Source organism: Oryctolagus cuniculus, chromosome 2, assembly GCF_051225735.1.
Source record: "Oryctolagus cuniculus isolate XC-2025 breed Fujian yellow rabbit chromosome 2, ASM5122573v1, whole genome shotgun sequence".
NCBI lineage: Eukaryota > Metazoa > Chordata > Mammalia > Lagomorpha > Leporidae > Oryctolagus > Oryctolagus cuniculus.
Window position 1 is genome coordinate 104890342 of NC_142868.1, and position 23203 is coordinate 104913544.

Sequence of the window (23203 nt, forward strand, 5' to 3'; positions counted from 1 at the left end):
TCCAGAATCATCTCCATCCTCAAACATAAGTCAGAAGTATATGCAAGGCCACATGGCTCACTAAGCTAATCCTCCGCCTAGTGGCGCCGGCACACTGGATTCTAGTCCTGGTAGGGGCGCCGGATTCTGTCCCGGTTGCCCCTCTTCCAGGCCAGCTCTCTGCTGTGGCCTGGGAGTGCAGTGGAGGATGGCCCAAGTGCTTGGGCCCTACACCCCATGGGAGACCAAGAGAAGCACCTGGCTCCTGCCTTCGGATAGGCGCAGCGCCGGCAGCGGCGGCCATTGGAGGGTGAACCAACAGCAAAGGAAGACCTTTCTCTCTGTCTCTCTCTCACATCCACTCTGCCTGTAAAAAAAGAAGAAGAAGAAGAAGAAGAAGAAGAAGAAGAAGAAGAAGAAGAAGAAGAAGTAGTATATGCAACAGGAAGATGAGCCCAGAGTGCTGCCTGTTCATTTTTCCAGGGTCCTAGGTGAATCACGTTGGTGGCGGTCATTATGACACACCCCCAGCTTGGGCACAGCATGTGCAGTGCAGAGAGCCAACCTTGGGAACTCAAGTTGAAGCTCTCACCGGGGAATCCATGTCACCTGGATTAGCTGTCCACACTGGTGAAGATGGGGCTGCTTCTCTCTGCAGGCAGATTCAGCCCCTGTGTCCTGGATCTTCCTCCAGACCCACTCACCGTTGCCTCTGTTCTTCTCCCAAGCGCTTGCTTGCTTCATGTGTCCCCAGAGACAACATGGACCAGGAGAACATGGAAAGGTGCCCTCGGGGAGCTGTTCAGCTCCCATACCTGTGTGGTGGGATTGAGGGAGAGAAATAGCAGAATTACATTCTTCTAGGACCAGGCTCTTTCCCTAATCATTTAATACTTTTTTTTTTTTTTTGACAGGCAGAGTGGACAGTGAGAGAGAGAGACAGAGAGAAAGGTCTTCCTTTGCCGTTGGTTCACCCTCCAATGGCCGCCGTGGCCAGCGCACCACGCTGATCCGAAGGCAGGAGCCAGGTGCTTCTCCTGGTCTCCCATGGGGTGCAGGGCCCAAGGACTTGGGCCATCCTCCACTGCACTCCCTGGCCACAGCAGAGAGCTGGCCTGGAAGAGGGGCAACCGGGACTGAATCCAGCGTCCCGACTGGGACTAGAACCCTGTGTGACAGCACCGCAAGGCGGAGGATTAGCCTAGTGAGCCGCGGAGCCGGCCATCATTTAATATCTGAGAAGGAGTTAGCCACTACCAAAATGTAAGTGCTGTCACGATGTCTGTGTTTCCAGCAGCTTCCTGACTGTCTGGTAGTGTGGGGTATATGTAGCCCTCTGTGGCTATATGGGATGTGAGGACTTATCTGGAGTTACATGGGGTGTGTATGCTACCTGCAGTTCCCTGGGGGTACCCAGGCTGAGTGGCAGTGGTGTGTGCCGGGGGCTGCAGGAGGAAAGGCAGGGCTGGCGACTCAGCCTGCGGGTGACGTGCAGGGGACTGGGTGGAAATGTGCACAAACATGTTCCGAGCCGAATCAGTGCACCTGTGCCTGTACCTGGAGCCATCTCAGTTGTGTGTTGGGGGGGAGGGGGGAGGGATTCTTTAGCTAACAAGTTTTGATTAATGACATTTTAATGCAATTTAGCTTTTTCAGCTCTCAGGTGCCCAAAGGGTCTGGTTGTTCAGAGAGAAGCAAGACCGCTGCCCTTCAAAAAGTATCAACGACTTTCACACATTCCAGACGTTCGTGGAAGGAAGTCGACAAGAGCGAGGTGTCGACAAGCGCGGCTGCGGGCAGTGGTGCCCGGGCTCCCGCGTCCGCAGTGCCGGAAGCGGCCTCTAGGTGGTGCAGGTGAGTCTGCAGCGAGGAAAGCCCCCAGCAAGGACCAAGTCGGTAAACTCCAGAGGAGTGCAGCAAAGTTCCTGGGAGCCCTTCGAAACAGAAAGCTACTGGTGCTGACTGCAGAGGGGTGTGCCCGGTCCTCAGGACCCCTGCCGCTCTCGAGGACGTGCGCGCCGGCTTCTGAGAGCGCTGCCAGTGGCCGCCGGTGCACCTGGCCGCCCCACCGCGAACCCACCTCCCTTGGAGACCAGAAGCTGCTTTCGCGCGGGAGCCAGGTAAGCCTTGGTCCTTTCCTTTTGATTCTCTTAACTCGCGCTGTGGCAGAGACCGAGGTGTCACAGGCCGGGGAAGAAAGAGCTTTAGTGCATTTTTGAGATGCATGTCATTTTTGAGTTGCGTTGGAACAAGCTTCCCCAATTACTGTAGGTCTGCACTACCAGTTCTGAGACCTGAGATTGTTCCTTTGTTTTCGGGGAAAACAGAAGAAACCCCACTTTGCTGTTGGTTGCACACTGGAGTAGTGAGCCAGACTCCATGTGTGCTTTGCAGGCTTCGGGACCTGGGCTGTTGAAACAGGGGCCGCCTCCAGGGAGCAGGGAAGTGTGTTTTTTGGAGCTTGTCCCTGAGCCTGGTTGGCTAGGGGAGGCAAGTAGTAGCTGGGATTTTAGCCAGACTCAGTACCTGCCTCCCCTAGTGCCCTCCGTGCCCCGAGACTTCCAGGTGGGGGTTCAAGCGAGTCTGAGAGCAGAAGCCACGGCTTTGTGTTGGGGAGAGGCGCGCAGTCGGGAGTGCGTACGGGCTGCGGTTTTCATTTCCAGCCTAGAGGCCCCGCTCCACGCCTGACCCTAGAGCAATTCCTAACCCTAACCCTAACCCTGACCCAGGCTCAGACACAAGAGCCGGCTCTGATTGCCTAGCACCCGGCTGAGGGCAGGGAAAACAGAGCTGAGGTTCTGACCTGCTGCCTGCCGTGCTGTGCCGCAGCAAGAGAGAGGCAGCTCGGTGCACGTGGAGAGCAGGACGCATTAGCAGGGCACAAGGGCGCTCTGGCACAAGAGTAGGACGCACGCACGTGGGCAGCCAAGACAAGCCGCAGAGAGGGCCAGCCCCTCCTCCCCAGCTGGCCAGCTGGAGGCCACCCGGTAGCGTCTGAGACACTTTCCAACCAACGGTGCAACTGCAGCTCGTTCCGGCTGTCCTAGAGGCAAAAGTCCTGGTGGGCTAAAGGGGAAAGGGAGTCACTTCAAAGCTCTGAGAGAGACACCGCCTCTCTCCCGTCCGGCTTGCTGCTCTGGGTTCCTAAGTCACCGCGCTTGAAGCCTTGAGAATACGTTTCAACAGGGTCCATCAAAAAAGAAGGTGGCCCAGCAGGGCTGGGGCACGAGCCTCCATCCCGCACACCGCCCCGTGGGCACCCCACTGCTGGGCAAGACTGGCAGTCTCTGCTGTGCCCCTCCCTCCCCATGGGCGCCGAGCTGGGCTGTCTCTGGGGAGAAGTACACAGAATCTCTCTGGAAGGTTGGGCTTTTGCTGTCTGTCCGCTCTCTGGTTTTCAGTGTTGTAGAGGAGAGGTTTGTGTTGTTGAAGATACATGTAGATGGCCCTGGTGTCTGATGGCTGCCTCTATGCAAGTACAAAAACAACGTGCGATCGGTAGAAACTGCACGTGGCACGCTGAGTGTGGCGTTTTGCCGGGCTAGTGCTTTGTGGTCCCCTCTTCTCTGGGGATGCTGGGCGGTGGCAGCGGCTGCGGTCACCAGGGAAACAAGTGACGCTCTGAGCGCGCTGAGCTGCCGTGCTAGGATATGTGATTTTTTTAAGTTGATTTTCAACTTAACGGCGGGAAATCACCCCATCGTCAGTGAAGGCGCATCTATATCTGCAAAGCAGGGGGGCAAGGGGCTCTCTTGTTTCTCAGGCATCAGTCACTGTGTGTCCCTGTGCCTAGCACATCCCCTGTGTGGGGGTGGGCATGGGGAGTGGATATGTGTTGGGGGTGCAGGCTTAAGACAGACCTAGGCCCCATTCCCGTTTCTCAGGATGCAAACCAAGTTGACTCTTGTAACGCAGGAGTGTCTTCTACTCAAAAGCTCTCGGGTCCCAGAGAACTTGCGTCTCCTCCCTGGGTCCAGGTGAGGGAGTTTTGTGGTTTCCAAAGAATGAGATTCGTGCTCAAGGAAGTGCCCAGGGACCCAGCTTCAAAGACTCCAGCAAATCTGAATTTCAAACACAGGCGCTGTAACAGGATGGCGTGTTGGCAGTCAGCCTCGCTGCTTAAGTGGCTCGGCTCGCCTCGCCTCCTCCCGGCCTGCCCGCCGCCTGCCTGCACATCCCACGGGTGCCTTACTCCAGGCCCTTGCTTCCTCAATTATCCCAGACAGCACCTGCCCGCTCCTTCCTTTGATGCTGTTCGAGGCTCTGCCTAGGTAATTCCACCCACCAATAGCATGATTAATTAACTTGCATTAAACTCACTTAGCACATTAGATCAATTAGGAAACAAAAGCTCCAGACAGCCCCAGCTCTGGGGGTGCCTCTCCTGTTGGCCTCCATCGGAGCACGCCATGCTACTCTTGAATTCACGTATCCAAGGCAGCAACTTTTCTTTAATCCCCAATATGACTATTCCCCCCCCCCAAAAAAAATAGAGCCAAGAAAGATAAACTGCTGCCCATCCACTTGGAGGTGCTGGGACCAACACCTGTGTCCCCAGCCTCAGTGATGTGTTTGCCCCTGTGAGGAGACAGCGCCATGACAGCCCCCCAGGTGACAAGGAGCGTGGAAGAGAGCGGTCTCCCTGGGTGGTGTCAGCCCCAGGCCTTCCTCGCCTGCTGTTCTCATCAGAGTGGAGGGCTCCGAGGACACAGTCTGAGTTTTGTGCTTTCTGAGCCATCCTGGTAAAGGTTTGGCAACAGAGGACGTATTTAAAATGCTTGCAGTTTTTGTATAGGGAAAACTTGCAAATATAGGTAACTTCAGATGGTTTAGCCTAACCATAGTCTAGTAACGGAGAGAAATTTCCAGAATGGCTCTTGCGGTTCAGGCACCCCAACAACCTCTTGGCTCCTGTTTGTACAAACAACGAGACTTGCTATGTTCAATTTGTCATTGCCGTCTTTAGAGAGCCACAAAGCATTACTCAAGGGTGACGAACTGTGTGCATTCACAGCTAAGGGAAAGGATTTGTCTTCCATCTGGGCAGGGTGATCTTGCAATCCAACATGTCCTCAGACCCTGCATCCCCCTGCATATCACGGGCCACCCTTGAAAATATGTCTGACGAATGAGTGAATGAATGAGACCCTCAGATCTGAGAAGGATGACCCATTGCTGCGGTCACACAGCGGGTACGAGGCACCCCAGGTCCAGGACAGGCGTTGGGCCTACCAGTGAAGAGGTCTGCATCCCATATCGCAGTGCCTGGGCCCAATACCTGGCTCTTGCTGTCTGCCAGTGCAGACCCTGGCAGACGGCAGGTGATGGCTCAAGTAACTGGGCCCCTGCCCCCATTTAGGAGTGTTCCATGCTCCTGGCTTTAACCCACCCCAGTCCTGGCTGATAAGGGTACTTGGGGAGTGAACCAGCAAATGAGAGCTTGCTCTCTCTTGTGCGCTCTATCTCTCTCTCTCTTTCTCCAATAGAAGAGTAAAAAGTACTCTAAATCAACACGCAAACAAGTTCCCGTTGCCAGAGCTAGGGGCAGAAACACCTGTTAGTGTGCAGAGATTGCCAGGGTGGACTGGGCGTGGCCTGGTGGCGCTGTCCTCTGTGCTGAGGCCCCCGGCCTCACTAGGCTCCGCCCACAGTTACCCACACAGACTTAGGCCGTGACTGTCTTAGCAGCCTTTGTTCCCATTCCCCTCAAAGCAGATGACCGTGGAAGGCGGGCGGGTGGGAATGAGCCTCACGCAGGAAGGTGCCCCAGCCGTGCCCCCAGGAAGCTCATGCCATCTCAGCTCCCGTCACAAGCCAGGGTGCCAGACTGTCCCCCACTCCCGCCACAACAGAAAGCGCCTCCACTCGTGAGTCTCGACAAAAGTGGCCATCAGAGCAGTGACACGCAGTCGCGTCATCGTTCCCAGTAGCCCAGGGGGCATCGAGCCAGGTTGTCCGTGTTGTTTCCAGAGCCCTCACAGCCAATGCTGCCAGCTGCTACCACGGACTGACCGGGTACAGGCAGCGAGCAGGTGAGCCCCAGCACTGAAATAAGATCGTAGTCTCCCAAAAGAACAGGGAGAATGCTGCCAACAGCGCTTTAATCCTCTCATAAAGCACTTTTCTTAGGCTAGAAGAAAGACGCACAAAACTAGATTGTGAATGGAAAATGAGAGGTTACTGTTTTGACAACTATCAGACCACTAGCAAATCTCTCCTCTCACAGTCTCCCTGTCGCCCCATCTCCAGTGCCTCAGCTCTCAGCCTGCACGCACAGCACAGCGGGGGAGGGTTTCCAGCTGTTTCAGTGCACACACCTTCGCTCAGCAAGTCACTTCTGAGCACCTGCTGGGTGCCAGGCACGGGAGCAGGATGTGGGGATGAGGGGGAAAATGCACACACGGGGCTTCGAGTCCACCGTGCAGGAACACACGTAACCTCGGGTAAACCAGTACCACCGGGAAACAGTGGAGCAGGTGAGAGAGCCACCTGCCGAGAGTGGGCACCTTTGGGGAAACGGTGCTGGAGCAAAGACCTCGAGGCTGTGAGGAAGTGAACCTAAGGGACCTGCAGGAGCAAAGGCCCTGGGGTGGGGCGGACTTGAGATGTCCCTGCAGCAGCAGGAAAGGAAGAGGGGGACAGGGAGCAACCCAGACCCACAGCAGGCCAGGCTGGAGCCCCAGAGGAGGCTGGGCCTTCACCCTGGGTGTGGGGAGGGGAATGAAACGATGCACGAGCTTAGGGCTGAAGTTCAGCCAGGACTGGTGGGTCTGGGGCTGCTCACGCCCACGTCCTGCCTGCCACACGGTGGCATGCCAGTTGCCGTATTTTGAGACTCAGATTTGGATGAGCTGGGGCTCCAGGCGGCCTCTTCCGAGCCGGCAGGGTCTGCTGGTCCACAGGGCAGAAGAAGAAGAACTCCCACCCTTGGCGATTAACACAGGCTCGGGGGCGGAGGGGAGCCTTCCAAGAAACACTGTAAAGACCCCATCTTGAATTTCAAAATCGCAAACTGGATTCTCCAGACTCCTTACCAAAATGACTGGGATTCTTGCAGAGACAGGCGCCACCGCTACCCCTCGTGGTCCTACACAGCCTCCCCCAGCCGCCCAGAGCCACTGGCCAGCCCCACTGGCTCCCTGCTTTTCACTGGGAGGGATGAAGGCTCCACTCTGCCCCTTCTGGCACTGGGCAAGGAGGGGCTGAGTGGAAGAGATCCAGCAGGCTGCCCCGGGTGCGGTGAGGCCCAGCTGTTCCTGCTGACCGCACGTGGGCCCCCACGGAGGGAGGGAGCGCCTGGCCGCTCTGCCTGTCAGTGCCAAGCCAGCACCTGCAAGGTTGATCTCCTTCCTGGTAGTAGGACCATGGAAGCCGATTAGACAGCAGTGGGCCTAGAGGAAGCCACCTGTCCTGGGCAGTGCAGGGCAGTGAGTGTGCATGAATGGGTCCTGGGTAAGGGGCAGCAAGGGCAGCCGCATTGGTGTCACACCTGCGCCTGTTCTGTCACTGTGCAGGGAGGTCGCAGTCCACGGGGGACGCTCGGATGGACTGCAAACGCCTGTGGGGTCAGCTGACTGTATTTACCCAGCAGATGTGGTGTTCGGGTTAACTGTTTTGATTGTGGCTCTTTGTGCTTGCATAACAAATACTACCTCTGACCCAGAAAAACCTCCATCCCGGGGCCTGCATTGTGGTGCAGCAAGCAACACCTCCGCCTAGGATGCTGGCATCCCGTATGGGTGCAGGTTCAAGGCCTGGCTGCTCCACTTCCCATCCAGCCCCCTGCTGGTGTGCCTGGGAAAGCAGTGCAGGGAGAGGCGAGCCAGCCTGGGCCCGCTGTGCAGCACAAGCTGACCGGCAGGTCTGTAGCACGTGCCGTTCTGCAGATGGGGAATTCCCAGGGTCATTGGCGTTCAGCAGAACTCCTGTTGAGTTTTAGCTCGTTCTCAGATTTGGTGGAAGAAACCCATCCTAAGCTTAGTGCAAGCATAGCGCAAGCAGTGCCCAGGGGCCTGGCCGGTCAGGTGGCCTCTGGAAGGGGCCAGTCCCACTACTGGGGACCCCCTGCCTGGCCCCCTCGGGCCTCATTGAGCAGTTTTGCTCTTCGTTTTCTGCACGGAGGAGGCCACCTCAGGGAGTCGGGACATACACCCGCCCCCCCCAGCCCTGATCCCTGCCAGTTTCCAGCTTGGGGTTTGCACACAAAAGTCAGTATCCAAACAGACCACACACAGCCCTCCGCCGCCTGCTGCAGCCGGCCTGTGTGAGGGGCGCAGCCAGGAGTAGCGCCCCGATCATTATCACCCTTGTTGCTTTTGAAGGTAAATGTTTAATTTGTGAAGATTGCAAAGCTAGGAGCGGTAGAGTGCTCAGCTCCTCCTTGTGTTTACGGAATGAACAGAATCGAGACACGGCAAAGGCAGTGTCCAGGTCTCCAAGGCGGGTGTGCCCCTCCAGCTTCATCAGTTACAGACAGGAGAAGCAGGCCTCAGTGCCAGGGTCTGAGGGTCCCGCAGCTCCCGGGTAGAAGTCAGGGGGCGCGGGTCCTGGGCTGGAGCGTGGGCTGGACAGCAGGTCATTTGCCCTGATGGCCTGCAGGGGGAAAGCAGCCCTCCGGGACCCCCACCCCTGGAGGACTTTGGGTTAAGTCAGAGGCCAGCACTGCATTTGCTGTAGGAGTGGACTCCAAATCTTGCTCAAGGCTTTGTAAGAATTCCTCAAGGAAAAGAAGAGCCAACCGTGTTCCTGGGGGTCAGAGCACAGAAAGGCACAGGATAGAGCCATCTGTTCATGCCCAGAAAGGCTGGTCATGCAAGAGGTGGCCGAACCGGACAGCACTGACCCCACCGCTCTGCACTGCGATTCTGCCGAAGTGCCGTGTCCCCTCTGGCGGGGCACTGGGCACAGAGCAAGCCCCAACCTTCCCTGTGTTGTGTGCACCCTGGAAGCTCGTCATATCTGATGGTCAAGGAGGAGAAACTGCTCCAGGAGCCAGCTCCAGAGCTGAGGGCAAAGCCAGCCGACCACACTTGAAGGCTCCTGCCTTATCGTGTGGGATGCACTGCCCAGCTCCCCCCCCCCGCCCACACACACACTGCAGGTGAGGAGAGGACTTCTACTCTACCCCATGCCTCTGCAGCTGCCCTGCCCTCAGCCCCACCGCCTCTGACAGCCCCACCCTCATGGGGTCTGTGAATGTCTGGGTGTGTGCATGTGTCTGCATATGTATGTCTCTGTGTGTAATCTGTGTGCATGTGTCTGCATGTGTGTGGTGCATGTATGTGTGCGTATCTGTGTGCATCTGCATATGTATCTGTAGCTGTGTGTCTACATGTGTATCTGTGTATGTGCCAGCATGTGTCTGTGTGTGTCTGTGTCTCTAGGCATGTGCATCTGTGTGTCTGTGTGTATCTGTGTGTCTGTGTGTATCTGTGTCTGTGTCTCTGTGCATGTATATCTGTGTGTATGTGTGTATCTATGTGCATGTGTCTGTGTGTATCTGTGCATTTCTGTGCATGTATGTATCTCTGTGTATATGTGCATGTGTCTGTGTGTGTATCTGGTTGTGTTGTATCTGTGTGTGTCTGCATGTGTCTGTGTGTCTGTATGTGTCTCTGAGTCTGTATATCTGTGTGTATGATAAATGTGTATGTATCTGCATGTGTCTGCATGTGTGGTGCATGTGTGTGTCTCTGTGTCTGTGTGTCTGCATGTGTATCTCTGAGTCTGTGTGTATGTGTGTGATGTGTGTGTATCTATGCACGTGCCTGCATATGTGCATCTGTGTGTCTCTGTGTCTATGTATCCGTGATACATGTGTGTGTATCTGTGTGCATGTGTCTGCATGTGTGGTGCATGTGTGTGTCTCTGTGTCTGCATGTGTGGTGCATGTGTGTGTCTCTGTGTCTGCATGTGTGTCTCTGAGTTTGTGTGTATGTGTGTGATGTGTGTGTACCTGTGCAGGTGCCTGCATATGTGCATCTGTGTGTCTCTGTGTCTATGTATCCGTGATACATGTGTGTATGTCTGTGTGCGTGTGTCTGCATGTGTGATCTGTGTGTCTCTGTATGTGTGGTGCATGTGTCTCTGTGCCTGTGTGTGTCTGTATGTGTCTGCATGTATGTCTCTGTGTGTATCTCTGTGTGATACATATGTGTGTATCTGTGTGCAAGTGTCTGCATGTGTGCATCTGTGTGTGGTGCACGTGTCTCTGTGTCTGCTGTGTCTGCATGTGTCTGTGTGTCTACATGTGTGTCTCTGAGTCTGTGTGTGTATCTGTGTGTGATACATGGTTGTGTATCTGTATGTGTGTCTGCAGGTATGTCTATGTGTGTGGTGCCTGTAGTTTTGGAGGCATTTTGACCAGGCTGGGGTGATAGGTGGCAGCTGCCTGGCTCTGCCCTGCCCATGAAGGTGATGGAGAGGTCCCGGATTGGTCCAAAGGAAGAGGCAAATCTGGTGTAAACTTCTCCAGCTGAGTGACCCCTTTGCCCTTGCACTTCTGGGGTCTAAGCCGCAGATCTGCCTTTAACCAGGAGCAGAAAGGGCTGTTCAGAGGCTCCGGCTGAACCTCTGGGCCGCCGCAGTGCTGCCGGCAGGGAGGGAAGAGCAGCCACCCTGTCCTGGGCCGCACGGCTCCGCTGCAACGCTGGACTTACTGGAGGTGGCGTTCTGCCCACCGAGTGGACCCCTGAGCCCTGGAGGTGCCACTGTGCACCCACTGAGCAGCCCCCAGGCCCTCACCGGGAGAACCCGGTCCCCTGCTGGGACCCACCCGGTGGGTTAAGACTTCCTCCGGAAATGTTCACTCGCCTTCACATGGTCTGCTTCCCTGGCTCTGGTGTGGGTGATTCTCCTGCGGGGGAATTTAACCAGATCTGGGCTGTGCTCACGAATCCGTGGAAGTCCTCTGCTTACATCACAGACCCACACTGGAGCACTCCCGCCTTGGGCGCTGGGGTGACGGGCACTTCAGAACCCATTTCCTGTGACCGGACTTCCTGCATCTCAGGCGCTAACAGTTTACCGCTGGAACAGTTAAACTTCAGATCCAGTTAACCTTCAGCCCAGGAGACCCATGCCACCCACCAGCCAGCGGAAGAGCCTGTGCCCAGCACACGTGAGCAGTCCTCGCATGTCCCTGTGCGTCTCAGGGGCCCGGAGCGCCCTGTTAAGGACATTGTGAGACGCTGAAAGTATGACAGACAGGCAGATAAACGAAGGTACCCAGAATCTGCAAGTTTAATCTCTGTGAATTTCTAAAGGGAGCCCTGGCCACCTAGTGAGACGGGGATGACTGGGACCTGCAGGGGTCCATGGAACCAGAGTTCAGAACCTGGAAGTGAACTTTCCCTTCAAACGCTTCTCTGACACCCTTCTAGATCCTTCTGGGTGTTGAAGATGAGGGGTTGGTTTTTAAAAAAAAAGATTTATTTATTTGAAAGGGAGGGAAAGAGAGAGAGAGCAAGCTCCTGCATCCACTGGTCACTCCTCAAATGACCACAACAGCCAGGGCTGGGCCAGGCTCAAACCAGAAACCAAGAACTCCACCCAGGTTCCCCACATAGGTTGCAGGAACCCAAGTACTTGGGCCAATGTTCTGCTCTCCTAGGAGCACTAGCAGGGAGCTAGATGGGAAGTGGAGCCAGGACTCAAAACTGATGCTCATTTGGGATGCTGGCATCACCGGCGGTGACTTTAACCCACTGCACCACATTGCTTCCCCAGTGGTGTCTAAAAAGACACCTGTGGTTGTTCTTGGTGTCCTATACATGCAGAGCAGAGAGATAACCCCTACAGCCCTGCCCTGGGCCCTTGGGCTCCTCTAGCCCTGGCCACCTTCCAGTGTCAGTGTCTCTGAGAAAAGCCCACTGGCCCTGCAAACTCACAGAAGCGCGTGCCCATTGCCAGCTCTGGAGGCCTCGGACGTCTCCTGGCTGGGTCAGCAGCCAGAACAAGAGACTTCCAAGGAGAAGTCTCTCGGGCAGGACACAGGTTTGGGGGTGAAGGATGTCAGATGTGCCAAGTCCTACGCCAGACCTGGGGTCACTTCCCTAGGTGCAGAATGCCCTCAGAAAGGCAGGGTTCTTGAGGGAGGGAGCAGAAACATGGGGTAAGTCAAAGGGGACACAGAAACCAAGGGAAAGAACTCCCAGCCACCCAAGCTGGAGCCGTTTGAGCGACGACATCAGGCAGACACATTGCACATCAATTCTGAGTGCCTGAGTTCGAGTCCCAACTCCACTCCCTATTCCAGCTTCTGCTAATGTGCACCGTGGGAGGCGGTGACAATGGCTTGAGTTGTTGGGTCCCTGCCACCTGCCACCCATGGGGGAGACTCAGGATTGAGTTCCCAGCTCCTGCCTTTAGCCCAGCCCACCATGGCTGGGCTTTTGGGGAGTGACCAATGGATGGGAGTTTCTCTCTCTCTCTCTCTCTCTTTCTCTGTGTGTGCGTGTGTGTGCATGCGCCTTTCAAATAAATAAAAATTTAAATAAATCATATAGTAGCAGCTTATAACCCAGATGCCCATGTGATATAAATACATGCTTGAATGAATGAATAACAGGTGGAGAAGAGGCAGGTCTCCCTGAGAATCCCAAGTCACGTGTGTGGCTGCTCACCCCCTCAGAGGTGGAGCATCACCTGGAGACCCCAAAGAGTGCATTATGGGAAGGCAGGGGGAGACCCACAGACACCTCCTCGGCCAGGTGTTTCCGTCAGCAGCGGGGGTGAGTCTCGTTGCCGGTGTGCACCCTTGCCCTGACCGCACCATACCCTGCTGGGCCAGAAGAAAACATCAGCAAAGCCTGCCAAACGCCTGGCTAGTGCTCCTCAAACCTCGGAAGGTCACCGCAGACAAGGGGACACTGAGAGGATCCCAGCCAGGGGCTGGAGGGCCCAGCTGCCATCCCTGCGTGCGGAAGCACTCGCTCCCCTGCCAGCAGCTCCTCGGGTGCTGCACCATCATTCGCCATCACCCACAGTCAGGATCCTCACTGCACTCGCCCAGGCCGCTCGGGAGAGTGCCGAGGTTCCTGACAACGGAGCGTGCGCAGAGGCTGCCTGGGTAGTCAGAGGGCTGTGGGCTGTGGCTGCTGCACCCTTCGTCTCCTCCAGAGCCCCAGGGTGCGGGCCACAGGTAGCCTGGCGTGCCAGGTGAGGCTCACGTGTGGGAGGAGTCGGACTCCAGCCTTGCACTTCCCGGCTCCTCCTCCCACTCTGAGTCTCTGTTTCTTTCTTTCTTTTTTAATTTTTAAAATTTGTTTGGAAGTCAGAGCTACATAGAGAGAGAAGGAGAGGCAGAGAGAGAGAGAGAGAAAGAGAGAGAGAGAGGTCTTCCATCCACTGGTTCACTCCCCAGTTGACCGCAATGGCCAGAGCTGTGCTGATCCGAAGCCAGGAGCCAGGAGCTTCTTCCGGGTCTCCTGCCCGGGTGCAGGGGCCCAAGGACTTGGACCATCTCCTGCTTTCCCAGGCCATAGCAGAGAGCTGGATGGGAAGTGGAGCAGCCAGGACTTGAACCGGCGCCCATATGGGATGCCGGCACTGCAGGTGGCAGCTTTACTCACTACGCCACAGCACTGGCCCAAAGCCTCAATTGCTTTATCTGTAAAATGGGAATCTTCTTTACTTTGGTGCTATAAAGATTAAAATAACACTTGTGAAGAAGGCACACGGGCACCTGACGTGGAACACAGTCAACACGTGGCACCTTGATTTCCCCCGTTGTCCCTAAGTGGAGAGTGAGTGGACAGGGAGGCCGTGTTCTCCCAGTGGCGGGACGCTGGTGAGGTTGCAGTGCCCTCTGTGACGTTGTGCAGTGACCTTGGCAGCTCCCTGCTTTGTGGATACCGGATGCCATGCACTGAAAATGTCCTGTGAACCTGAACTTGAATGCCACCAGAAGTTGTTATTACATAGAACCAAAGGCCAGCGAGGCGCCCCCGAGGCCCCATGTTAAGGGGCCTGTGAGAAGTCTGATGCTCTATTTTTCTTACCGTGAGACGGAAAACAAGCTTATGGCCCCAGCAAATAATTTGCAGGTTTGGGAGTCATAAAGTCCTCTGAACAAGCAGTGGTCAGCACCCGCATGTTGTGGTCTCTCAGGAAAGTGCATCCCTCGTGCTGCCCCTAGAGGAAGCCCGCCCCTTGGCAGACAGAGGCAGAAGGCACCGAGAATTCACGGGGCCGTGCTTGAGCACAGCAGGGGCGGTTCTGCGGGATTTGGGCCCAGAAGTCCCCAGGCACTGGAAAGCCCTGGGATGCAGCAATGAGGCTGTGTGTGCCGGCCCCTGGGGCTTGGGGGCTAATGGCTGCACCCTGGGACCGCTCAGCTCCCACAGAAACCAGGGAGGTGGCATCACGCACGCCTGGTGAGACGTCCTTGTAGGGAACACTTGGAGCTCAGAAAACGGGCTGCCTTGTTCAGGGCATGCCCAGCTTAGAAAGCTCTGGAAACAAAAAGGCAGGAAGCCTTGGTGTGGAAGGGTGGTGTGGCTAGAGAGGGATGCACACAGGCGGACACTCCCGCAGGGGACATGTCCTGGCCCACCCCCTCGGAGTCGCAGTGTCTGTTTCTTGGGCCTGGATCATGGTTGGGTGAGTGACAGATCAGCTAGGGGCTGGTTGATGGGTCGCCATTTTTCAGATCAGCCAGACAAGACCTCAGTCCAGTGCAGTTCCTGGCACAGTGACAAACAGCGTTGCAGGGAGACTCCCCCGGCTCTGTTCAGACACTGGTTTTGCCAACAGTTGGCATGCAGGGCAAGGTAGACATCACCCCAGACCTGGGGCTGCCTGCGGCCTGTGTCCCAGGCCATTTCCACCATCGCAACCTGACCCGGCCATGCCCTAGCACTCCCACAGCCTGGCAGGCTGGAGAAGGTAGGGGCAGGAATGTTGGCTCAGAAGCCAGCCAGAGGGCTGGGTGGGTGCCTGCAGGGCAAGGGAGAGGACAGGACACCACAGCGTGACTGCAGCCTTGGGCTGGGCCACCACACCATGCCCGCGCCTGCTTCTGGTTTCACGGTCATTGTGTTGCCTAAACCCTCGGCCTCTCAGGAACTGGGGCTCTGCGTGACAGGGACCCACAGAGGGCACTCCCAAGGCTGCTGGCAGGAGCCCTCCAGTCCTGGCTGTGTGAGGCTGCCTTCCAGCTTGAGTGTCCCACAGCTGGGGAGGAGTTACAGGGTCTGTCGTGATCCGTTCTCTCCTGCTCCTTGTCCAGTGGTTACAGTGAGTCCCTAAAAGCCAGTCACAGGGACAGGCATTTGGCCTAGTGGTTCAGATACTGGTTAAGCTGCTGGTATCCCACATTGGAGTGGCTGAGTTTAGGTCCTGGCTCCACTCTTTTTTTTTTTTTTTTTTTTTTTTTTTTTGACAGGCAGAGTGGACAATGAGAGAGAGAGACAGAGAGAAAGGTCTTCCTTTTGCCGTTGGTTCACACTCCAATGGCCGCCTCGGCCGGCGCATCACGCTGATCCGAAGGCAGGAGCCAGGTGCTTCTCCTGGTCTCCCATGAGGGTGCAGGGCCCAAGGAGCTGGGCCATCCTCCACTGTACTCCCTGACCACAGCAGAGAGCTGGCCTGGAAGAGGGTCAACCGGGACAGAATCCGGCGCCCCGACCGGGACTAGAACCCGGTGTGCCAGTGCCGCTAGGTGGAGGATTAGCCTATTGAGCCGCGGCGCCGGCCCTGGCTCCACTCTTGATTCTAGCTTCCTGTTAATGCGCATCCTGGGAGGCAGCAGGGGATGGTTCCAGTAATTGGATCCCTGCCACCCACATGGGAGATCTGCACTGAGTTCCCAGCTCCTGCATTTAGCCCAGCCCAGCGCATTTGGGAAGTGAATCAGTAGGTGGATTTCTCCCTCTCTCTCTCTCTCCTCCTCCTCCTCCTCTTCCCTCTCCTCCTCCTCTCGAGTGTATAGGCTAATTAATTAGTTACATTAAAATGAAAGAACCAAGCCACACACACTCACGGGGAAAGGAATGAGGCATGCCTTCTGCAGCCAGTGTCAAAGGACTTGTGGGCGTGTTAACCCTCCACACCCGATGTTCGACACCAGCTTGTCTTGAACTCCTGTGCGACCCTGAGCAAATCACTCCACCCGCCTGGATCCCGTTTCTCCTTCCGTAAAATGAGATTGGATCGGATCCCTGAGCGTCCCCTCATCGTTCGTTCGTCCCCTGTGCTTGTTGACTAGGCCCGAGCTCCATCCTCGCCTGGTGGGCGGCCCCTTCCAGAACGCCCCAAGAGGCTCAAGAAACACGGGGGCCGGGCACCCCCGGGAACTCCAGCTGCAGTGGGCTCCCCTTGTCCATGGTTTCTGTGGCTTCCGTTGCTTGCAATGGTAAGAAAACCCAGTGCAATGAGATATTTCGAGAGAGGGACAGGGAGAGCACATTCACAGAATTTGTTACAGTATATTGTTATTCTTTTAGTATTACTATTCATCTTTTACTGTGCCTAGTTTATAAATTAAGCTTTATCACAAGTATGTACAATTGGGGAAAAAACACAATATGTACAGGGTGTGGTGCTCTCTGCGGTTACAGACATGCACTGGGGGTATCAGATTGGGGGTCTTCATACTACAGGTGAAGAGGGACCCCTGTGATTGATTTAGGGTTGAGCCCGGGTACCCCAGCCTTCACAAACGGCTCTGGCACCCCAGTGGCAGGCAGGGTTAGGAGTCACTGTGTGAAGCGGTGTACCTGTGCTGGGGAGGAGCCTGCTATTCCACACTAACAGACTCCCCGTGATGCAGTGCACCCAAGACCGCACTTGGAAGAGCCTGCTCTGTGCGCTGGGAGAAAGGAACAGAAATACAACGGGCCCTGCTGCCCAGGCCAGGCCACATCCAGTTGCAAGGGCTGGCAAGTACAGGTGCATCAGCAGCCCCCCAAGGGCCTGGGGCGGGAGTCCAAGAGTGGGGGGACCTCTGTACTCACCCCCCCACCATTGCTTTCCCCCTCCCTCTGGTCAGCACAGCGGGAGGCGGCGGGAAATCCAGACCATGTGTGGTCTTTGGCAGTCTTTCGCAAGCCAGGCTGTTCTGCCCAACAGAGCTTATATCCACAGGGAAAGCAAAGAATTAGCAGATCTGTCACTCCTATTCACGCAGTCTCGTAGCCTGTTCCCCAGCTGAAGCAGTTATTGTTCGCTGAGTCTACGTCTGTGAGCACCACTAACAAATTGCAGTGTGGTTTCTGAACTTGGTTTTCGTGGTGTGAAATTCCAGGCTTATGGAGATTCTCCTCATGAACTCCTTCCCGGGAAACACTCCAGTGACCACTGCTCCGCTTTCCTCCTCTTGCTGCTTACGGTGTCCCTGTTCTCCCTGCAGGGCCCTCCTCCTCACCCCAGCAGGAAGGAGCCGGAGGCTTCCACCCCAGCCCCCTGCCCCGGTTATTCTCTTTCCCTTAGAACTAAGCACACCTCCCAGGCTGTGCTGTGTGTGGGCCACCGTCCCCCTCTGGGCCCAACCTGGCTTTCACAGCCTGTTCAGGTGCCCCCTTAGCTCCCGGGGAGCCCCTCAGGGCACCCAGGCTGATGTGGCAGTAGGGACCCCTCATCTCACACCCCAGACTCATGGTTGGACTCCCAGCTCCTGGCCCTTCCCCACTCCGACCCAATGCACCATGGTCCTGAGATGGTTCCTCATCCAAACGCCTGGCGGTGCCTCGGGGGCCCTGCGAAAGGCAGACGCTGACCCGGCCAGTCTGGGTGGGGCCTGAGGTTTCCCTGCCCTAAGAAGCTCCCGGGTGTTGCTCGTCATCCTGCAGTGAGGTTCGGGCAATGGGGTTCTACAGAAGCAGGTGCACCTGCCACTTGGCCTTCCCCGCCGCCACAGGCTCCCAGATGAGACCCCGCAATGGCCAGAGAGCCAGATTTGGCTCAGCTTGACCTGAGCCTCACCTCAGTGGTCCCACCAGCAAACCCCTACTTTTTCTTTCACTGTATTTTTATGGGGGACCTCAAAACATTCATGGGAAAATGGAGATCAAAACGACATGTTTATTTCTGCAATCAATCAAAGTCTTTGGCCCCTTCCTGGCTCCCTGGGGGTGGTGTCCCTGGAGCTCTTTGCTCCTCCTGCCCCCATCCCCACGTCACTGCAGGCGCTGCCGGCTCTCCGGCCAGACGCTGAGGCCCAGGGAGCGAGGCGCACTCGTCCTTCCGTTTCTTTGTATGTCTTTCAGCACTGACGTAGCACTGTGCGTTTAGTGGGCACTTCATAAACACCTCTTCTCTAAGTGCCTCGAGCTAAAATTCCCACCCCTCATCCAAAATCCGTTTGAGAGAAAAAGGAAATCTTGAGAGCTGAAATACCACCGACCACCCCACATCGCAGCCTCGCTGCACTGCATTGTAACTGCTCTGTGCTGACACCACGCTGCCGCCCAAAGCCGGGACCCCTGCGACTTTGGTGGCCACCTCTGTAAACCCCTGAGTGGAGGGTGATTTGTGGAGTCACCTGCTCTTCTCCCCGGAGAGCCTTCTGTCTTTAGCCGTCTCATCCTGGGTCCTACACACCGACAGCAGCAGAAGCAACGCCAAGAGAAAAAACGGGTGATTTTCAATGAGGTCTTGGAAAGACCGTGTCCACGGGCACACCTGAAAAGCATGGGACGGGCGTTAAGAGAAAGGACCCCGGCACACTCCCCTGGGCCTTGTGCCCCGCGCGGCACACGCACCTGCAGGCAGCCTCGTCCGACAGCTTGTTCTCAGAGCCCGGGGCCATCCCTGACGAGAGAACACAGCCAGAAACTCAAAGGCTACTTCTTCATCAGGCCCCTTCATCAGGCATCTGTCTTCAACACAGACCTCCTTAAGGGAGGGAGCCTGCAAGGTGGCCACCTGGCTTCCAGAGGCACCCGAGGACCTGGATGGCAAGAGGCGTGTGTCAAAGAACATTCGAGTAATAACACCACTTCAGGTCCTGCAGAGCAATGAAGTCATAACCTCTGGGGCTGTCTTTTTTTACGAGACCAAAATCTGCAAGCTAACACATAATCACACAGGAACTGGACCGTGGCCAGCTAGTGCGTCACAAATTCAAAGCAGCTAAGTCCTAGGCTCGCTTCCCTCCACGTGGCCTCATCCCCAAGCCTTGAATGGTTTGGATCAGGGCGAAGCATTAGCTGGAGGCAACCCAGAATAAAACGGGGTGAGTTCTGAGCACAGTGGTGTGTGGGAGGTGCCAGCTCACTACCCGCTGTAGCCTTTGTAGGAAGCACTGCTGCGGGTACCTGTCAGAGCCTTCTGCTCCCCCTCAGCAAGCCGCGGGGGTCCTCGTGGCTCACGTTAACCCTTCGTGGTTGGGACACTGAGGAGAAGGCCCCATCAACAATGCAAGTGCACAACTCTGGCTTGCAGAGCTGTCAGCCACCGAAAGGGTTTCACGCCATCAATAAGTGCATGTTGCTTATTTCATCTAAGGGAGGACACTCCAGGAACTCATGGATAGAAGGAACTAAAAGATAGCCCGCATTGTCCAGAAAGTTCTTTCAGAATTTGCATGTATAATTAATAAGGGACGCATAATCTAAAAAAAAAAAGAAGAAGAAGAAGAAGAAAAGCCATGGCTTGAGCTGTAAACCATTTCATCTCACGTTTTAATGTGGAGCTGAGACACCTGGGAATCTAGTTAAAGTGATCTGGACTGGCCGGGGCCCAGACCCTGCAATGCCCCCACCCCCACCAGGCTCCAGGTGCCCCTGGTGCCACCTGCAACAGGGACCATGCTTTGGAGAGAAACAGGTGTGCGCTCCAGTGACAAGGGCAGAGGTGCCTGCGTATGTGATCGCTGTGAAAATGGGACAAGTTGCCCACGTGCAGCCCTGGGCTCCGTGCCGGCCACTTGCAGTCCTGGCACACGGGGAGAGCCCCTGTGAGTGGCCACACTGGCGCATCCCGGCACCACCCGCCCTGGGTCCTGCGCCCGGCCTCCCAGCCGGGAAGCATCTGAGCATGCGCGCTGCTCCCTTCCCCGGGCTCTGGCTGCTCGCCTCGCTGCGGCTGGGCGGGACCGTGTGTCTCGGCAAAGCTGGCTCTGACAGGGTCTTAGACTCCCTAATCCCCAGGGTTTTCCACCCTTTGTATCCGTGAAGTCCGTGCTCTCAGTAACGTTGTTCCCTGAAGAGACGTTTATCTCGGTGGGGTCTCACTCCTCTTTCAACAAATAGCCACGTGCGAAAGCCCAAACAGACAGAAATCCGCCGTCTGGTTTACCGATGGGTTGTGTTAGCGGGAGCTTTGAGGGAACGGGGACAGGACTTAGGAAGCGAAACAGAAGCAGTTAAAGGATCACCCTCATCGCCTCCTGGACCCCGACAGCCACGGATTTCAAGTTTGCGCAGCCGCTTTGGGGGAAGGAAAATCGGGAGGTCGCTGGTTGCTCTCAGGCCTGATGAGAGGAGAGGGATAAAAAGGCGGGGGAGTTGCGGTCACCCCCCTGAAGCCTGGAGCCAGGCAGGCCTCCTTCCTCCTCTCTTTCCCTGGCCTGCAGCCCTCGTCCACGCTGCGCCCTGGGGGAAAACACCCGCAACTGAAGTGGTAGTCTTCTACTGTGTTTCTCTCTGAAATATGAACCCACAGCTGATTGTCACGGGGTGGGAGGGGGAAGCAGGGTGTACCCCTCCACTTGGCCTGCTTGTGCATGTCCTGCTTGCTGTTTAGCCCAGGACGGGGTGGGCCATGCACGGTCAGCGCCCTCCATCGGGCTCCCCTCCCAGGCACCGCATTTCCTGGATTGCTGTTGCGGGGGAAGAGGGGTGCCCGCAACAAGAGGGGCTCCCTACCTACGTGAGTAGAACTCCACTGCCCAGACAGACATGATCCTCCTCGTGGGCGCAATGCGTGGCTGAGGTCGCAGGCTCCCCGCCCTAACCCCACTGCTCTGCACCAGGGCCCGGTGAGACATGGGTGGCCTAACGGGATTTCCTGTGCCCCAGGAGGAGTCACCCCAAAGGCTCCATGTCTGCAGGGCCTCCAGTCCACTCACTCCTTAAAGTTTGGGAGTGACTTCCTGCCTGTCTTACAGGAACTGCTACCCCCTTCACCCCCAAGTCAACCATCTGATTGACTTCACAGATGGGATTGTGTCGTGATACGCCTGTCGTTGAGTTGAAAGCATTGTAAGTCAAAAATGCACTGCGTCAGCCTGACCTATTGAGCTTCCCAGCACAGTGCACTGCAGAACTCAGGGTGGTGAGGTCCCCCTTGTGAGCACAGGGTGATGGGAGCTGCCCCTACCCCTGCCCAGCATTGCCAGAGTGGAGCAGACCACTCAGCACTGGCCGAGGAGCAATCCGAACTCCAAGCACGGTTTCTACTGAACACATTTCTCTTTGTCACTAAAGTCAAAAAAGTTGCAAGTCGAACCGTCCTAGGTCGGGGCCTCTGTATTAATCATACAAATAAGAAAGAGGGAACTTGACCAGCTAGCAAAAGGCTGCACACGTACGCCTTTGAGCTGTTGAAGTGTAGCACAGGGCTGGGAGGAGAGGACTGCTCCAGAGTCAGTTGGATCCAAACGCCACCCCCACGTCCTGCGGGCTTTCTTAGCAGGAGCTCGGGCTGTGAAGTGCAGGAGACAGGATGTGGTGATGTCAGAGGTTTGCAGTGCGCATGTCAGGAGCCCCAGCTGGAAAGTGGAAGGTGTTGCTTGCAGATAAGAAAACTGGGCCCGAGTTTTATAACTGAATTTAATGAGCGCTGATTGGAGGCTGATAGCACCTGGTTTTTCCAGTTTTCAGGAAATACATCTTTGCCTGGGGGTGAAGGGGTTCAGAAGGAAAAGGTGGAGGGGGGCTGTGCACATGAAAGGCCTCGATATTGAATTTCCTCTGTGATGTGATAAACCCCCGGCCTCCTCTCTTCCCCTGCCAATGCACCAAGCGAGGGGCCACACCTCCCCGACATCAAACACCCAATTACCATAAACCCCCGGAAGGGCCAGAGCCACTGCACCGGAGCAGCCACCGGTGGCGCGGGCATGAAGCAAGTGCCCAGACAGCCAAAGGTAAGAGGAAGACCCCAGAGCCACCTAAGTCCTTGGTGCTCAGGGGAGAATCCTTACGGGCTGAGAACCTTCCAGGGGTCTTGTTTGTAGTCCTTTGTCTTGCTGGAAGACCTGTGTCTGGGCCAGGTGGGATGTTTCTCGTCCTTAGGAGACGTGAGTGTGACAGTCTAGTTCATGACAAAGATGTCATCACCCTTCATACACACACCCCCTCCCTCTCTTTAGCTGATTTGGTGGCACAAATGAAAAAAAATGTTCGACAGAACATGAAATAAAGAGTGTATTTTTAGGAAGCTCACCTAAAATTGGCAGGTTGTGTATTAAATGTAAAAAGCTTTTGGTTACTAAGACATACTTCTCAATTTTCAGTTGAACTTGACCTAGAGTGAATAAATTGTTCTTTATTCTAAATGTGCTATTGTTAAATCTTTTTTTTTTTTCATGCTGCAAAGATTATTTCTTGTAAGCATCTTGTGTGTGTCTGAGGTTCTGTGGAGGTCTTTGGAAATACTTGGTCTCTTGGTGGAAACCAACTGCTTAGTGAATGTGAGCCTGACCTAGCAGAGGTGTGGGATCTGGCACTGTAGGGCTTCCTCTGGACTCCGTGTTCAGTACTTTTGGTTCCCAGAATGGCTGTGCCATTTGCTGTTCCGTTTGCTCACAGGAGCCAGGTTCTCTTTTTATTATTCTTTATTTATGTTTGTTGTATTTGAAAGGCAGAGAGAGAGGGAGAGAGAGAGAGAAAGAAAAAGGGGGAGAGAGAGAGAGGGAGGGAGAGAGAGGTCTTCCATCCACACATGCACTCCCCAAGTGCCAGGTCTTTGCCAGCCAGACCCGAGAGTCCAGGTCTCCCACGTTGATGGCAGAAACCCAAGTCCTTGGGCCATCACCACTGCCTCCCAGAGCGTGCACCAGCAGGAAGCCGGAATCAGAAGCAGAGCCAGGCACCCGAAGCAGCATCTGAACAAAACACCTGCCCGGGAACCTGCTTCTTTGAATAATAAATGACTCATCCTCATTTCAGTTACTGTGGATTATTTTTCAGTGCCTGGTTTCCTGCTAGATAGAATACTGGCTTTTATTGCCTGTATCTGGTTTCCTGTCCCGTGTAGGAGCAGGGTGAACAGTTCCATGTCTGGGTTCTTGTCTGCCACCGCTAGTTTGTGGGAGTGCTTTGTGCCGTGGTGTCGCAGG

At 55.7% G+C, this 23203-nt stretch overlaps 1 protein-coding gene across 2 annotated transcripts in view; it reads left to right on the top strand.

The window, feature by feature from the left end:
• The first annotated feature begins 1738 nt into the window (after positions 1–1738).
• EDAR (ectodysplasin A receptor) overlaps positions 1739–23203 on the top strand; it is a 75873-nt gene continuing 54408 nt past the window's right edge. The window contains exon 1 of one of the 2 annotated variants that reach the window (XM_002709985.6): positions 1739–2099. The gene's annotated coding sequence lies outside the window, so the exon portion shown is untranslated. The remainder of the gene's footprint in view (positions 2100–23203) is intronic. The other variant, XM_089327401.1, reaches the window with a different exon arrangement.